A 4,371-nucleotide genomic window follows, 5' to 3' on the forward strand; every position below is an offset into this window, starting at 1 on the left:
GGACCTTTTCTTTTCACCCTCCTGCCCTCTGCATATTCTAGGCAGCCTTTCCATGCTTTATCCACATCCCCACATCTAGGGTTGCATTCACCAGTAACAGCTTGGTCTGCTTTCAGGAAGGCAGATTTGAGGAAAGACCCAGGCAGGCATTGAAAACAATGTCAGTAATATTTGGGCTGGAAATCCAGGGGCCGTGGAACCTATAGGATTGTCTAGAAGGCGGTATGTGGGCTATGGATGGGCACATACCTTTGGAGCTTAAGACCACTCACCTGTGCGGGTGGGGGTACCAGATGAAGGCCAAAATGAGGCTTTCTAAACATATGATGTAGGAAAGAAGGACCCTCACCCATGGTCTAAGGGTGCTAAGTCCAAATAAAGTATAGAGTTTTAGAGCACATGGGCATCCATTACATAAATAACATTCATATATTTGTGTATATTAGTTATAAAACCTAGATCAACTTAAAAGATCATCTTTTAAGGTTATCTGTTCTCACTTTTATCCACGGGCAGGCTCTGATTCCAGTATCACCTTACCTAATTTCTGAGCGAAACTGACCCAGTCTGGGGTATTTTAAGCAACCTTATTCATTTTACAAAGTATGTATTCCTTTTGGAAAAGAATTCCCAGAAAGTTTCTTGTCAGTGTTTCCTTTAACACTTTTAAAATACAGCATTATTTACAAAAGTGTGTACTCTTTTAAGACTCTACATCTACTGTGTAAAGTAATATCTATTTGTCTTTGCAAATAACACAACACAAATTCTGACTTTTGTCTAAGAACATGATACCAATTTATCAGCACAATAAATTGTCTGTGTCTGTGTGATAGATCACTAAAGACTCAACTGCCTTCCTTGGCTTGATCCCTGCTCTGTGAGAAGGAGATGCCTTTTGTACACAGCTAGCCAAGATTCAAGGGCTGTACCTCTGGCCAAGACAAAGAGCTTTTACTCTGGGTGAAATTAAAGGAGACTCCAGCTGTGGCCTCACTAGTACTCAAACGTCAAGTTCTCTGCTCCCAACCCTATCACCACATACCATTTGCTTAAATGAATAAGTGGCATTTCTGGTGAGGCTGGAAAGTCTTTAGAAAAATGCAGAGTGGAAACACTTTATAAATATGAGTTACAGCATTTGAATTAGAATTCTGCTTGGTATAATTTTTTTTTTCAGCTTGTCACTCACTGCAAAGGCAGTTTTTTTTTAAAAAAAAAAGCTGTCAATTTGTTTTATCTTATATGTATTTAATTTTTTGATTCTCAAACAGGGAAAACATGAAACAGAAAATCTCACATGTAACCAAGCTGAAACAAGAAAGACAATTACTTTTCCCTAATGAAATGTTCTATTTCCTTGGTTTGCTGTTTCATTAATTTCCCAACTTCATTTTATGCTGATCTAGATTTTAGTAGTTTTCCCCAAACACAACTTGAGCAAAAGATGTTTGGATTAATTCAAAAAATTATTGTGTGTCTATGGTGTGAGACGCTCTTTCTTATGAGCTGGGTAATAGTAAATGGCAATCCAGATTTCTCCTGTGACAGGACTTTGACTTTAGAGCTGGGGTGAGGACAGATTAAGACAAACTAACTAATAAAAGTTAAATATAATGATAGTTATGATGAAGAAAATGAAAAGATTTATGCAACAGGGAATGACTAGGTGGCATATAACATGCAGAGAGCCCCCTCTGAAGAGATAAGATTTGAGCTAAGAACTTACTGATGAAAAAGATGAAGCAATACATGTGAATTTGGGAGGGACACTCTGCTACCAGAGTGAATGACAGGACAACAGCCCAAGAAAGGGACCAGTTTGATGTGTTCCGGGATTGGAAAGAAAGTCATTGTAATGGGAGCATAAAGGTAAGAGTGATAAGAAATGAGGAAGGACAATATCTGGGGGTGAAATTAATCACCATATTCTAGTATTATAAGGTAAGTTCCATTGTGTTTTAGTTGGAAGCCACTGGAAAATTTTCAGCTGAGGAGTAATGTGATATAATATATACTTGTAAGAGATTGTTTTGGTTGCTGAGTGTAGACTGTATTTTGGGCCAGGGTGATAGAGTAGGAGAGAGTGAAAGCAGGGAATCATTTAGAACAGCACAATAGCTTGTAGCCTGGATCCCTTTCTAGATCTCTTGGGTCTTTCCATTAAAAAAAAAAAAAAAAAAAAGACATTGTCCAAACTCTATGTTCATTCACTTTTCTTCTTGGCCTTTGACTTGAGTCCATAATTTGTGGGCCCCTTATTTCTTGGTCTCTTTTTCTGTTTGCCTAAGATATGTCATGAAGTCACTTTTGTTTCCTACATTCAGGCTCCTCCTCTGACTCTCTGTGCAGACGAATGGACAGAATTCTCTTTCCAGTAAAGCCACCAGAACATGTAATTGCACTCAGAGTTCAGAGTTGCCATCCCGATGTCCAAATGATGACAGTATTGAAATAAGCTGCCCACTATTTCCCAGAAATTGCTAAATATTCGTAAGCATATCTATGATCCAGTAGTCTTAGATAATAGGTAGATCTACTTCATTTTTGCCTCTTGTTAGCTTAGCCATCTTAAATTCTTAAACTACATTTGATGAGAAAACCCACTTCATGAACATGGAAATTCCTTAAGCTCTGAAAAAGCCAAAAATCCAAAAATTTCTTTTGATTCCCTCCCATACCCCAAGTTATTGGCTGCTGGGAGCTGAGTAACATTAAGAGGATTAGAAACATGCATGGTCTTCTGTTTAGTTTTCTGTCCTTACCATATATGTCAATCTAATTTCTGGAACATCACTTTTGTTGTCAGCTTTTAATCTTTCTGAGGTGGAAGACTTAGAGGTTTGGCTTCAGTTAGTAACTTCTCTGGTTATTAAATGTGCTCTAAATGCAGTGGCTCATCTTATATGTGTTCCTTAATGTCATTTCTGACTGGGTGTTTTAGTTTCCCACTTTGGCTGAGCCATGTTGAGGGTTAACTCTCATAGAACTATTTATGAAGAAAAGTCTCTGGATTTAGTAAACCGAAGGAGTTATTTCTCATTGCTGGGAGGCGTTGGGTGATTTTCATAATTCCTTTCTTCCAAATCCTTATCATTGTGATTTGTGTTTTCAAGGGATGGGGGTTCACAACAGAAATGATGTCGTGGTGGTTTGGACCGAAAGAGCCATAAATAGAAAGAATATTGCCATGTTTTCTAACAGATGCTCTCTCTGGCTCAGAGCTTGAATCTATCAAATTATTGAAAGGAGCATTCGTAACATCATGTCTCAGGGAAGAATAGAAAAAAAAAAAAGAAAAGAAAAAGAAAATCTTCAGGCTATCTTTCTGAACTATTTTGTGTCTTTAGAATTAAATAATACATTTGAATGGGCCAATGCCAATAATGGTAAAATTTAAAAGATGTGTTGAGATTTGCTTGGGCCACTGTCATATTAGTCTTCTTCCTTTCTTGAGACAACTACTTTATTCTTGAGATTGAGTCCAGATCATCAAACACTCACTTTGTTTTAATTTTAGCTACAGGCAATTCAGTTCATGTCAGCCTATATGTAACAGATGTAAACTTTGCATGTTTTGTTTTGTTTTCGTTGTTTGTTTTTTTCCTTCTCAGTCTCATGGATTACCTTCATACCAGTCTACTCTTTCAGTTTTAAAGGGGGACAGGCTGATCATGACTCCCAGTCATCCTCCGAAGTAGGTGGGTCACCTTAGGGGAAAACTTTACCTGCTCAAAAATTCATCTCACATTACCAGTGAAGATTTGGGCACCTCCCCTATCATTATTTTCCTTACTCATAAGTTTAAAGCATTAAACTTTTTCAGGGTCTACTACTCAGCAGCCCACATCATTTTGTTCATACCTGTTTCTTGACCAAATCTTAGTTCTAGTAAAACCTGTGGCTTCTGTGGCTTAAGATGTAGAATTTAATGCAAATACAGTCATGGGGTAACTGTGAATTATATTATGTATGAATGAAATAGTTCTCCATTTTCCAAACTAATTAATGCAGTGGAAAATCCTGGATGCTGTCTGTGGACATGGGATCAATTTGCTTCTATCGATCATTACTTCTACTTCAGTCTATGTCTTACTACAAATGACCTTTGAGAAAGAAAATCAGTGTCTGTAATTTATCAAATGTAAGTTCTTTTAAAACAATGAGCCAGTATAGCTAAAATTGTGGTGTGTTAATAAATGGCTCTAAAATCTCAGTGTCTTCAAATAATAAAAGCTTCTTTCTTGCTCATGCTACATGGTCATTGGAAGCAGGCAAGAGATACCTTGCTCATTACACTCAATACAGAAACAGGCTAAGTGAGAAGCCACCATTTCTGGCATTGCCAATTTCTGAGCCAAAGTAAAAAGA

At 37.4% G+C, this 4,371-nt stretch overlaps 1 non-coding gene across 1 annotated transcript; it reads right to left on the reverse strand.

Moving 5' to 3' along the window:
- Window positions 1-3,664: 3,664 nt before the first annotated feature.
- LOC111561993 lies at window positions 3,665-3,813 on the reverse strand. The gene has a single exon (XR_002745066.1). It is a non-coding gene; the product is annotated as a U12 minor spliceosomal RNA (small nuclear RNA).
- Window positions 3,814-4,371: the final 558 nt, after the last annotated feature.

This window comes from Felis catus, chromosome C1 (assembly GCF_018350175.1).
Source record: "Felis catus isolate Fca126 chromosome C1, F.catus_Fca126_mat1.0, whole genome shotgun sequence".
NCBI classification, from domain to species: Eukaryota; Metazoa; Chordata; class Mammalia; order Carnivora; family Felidae; genus Felis; species Felis catus.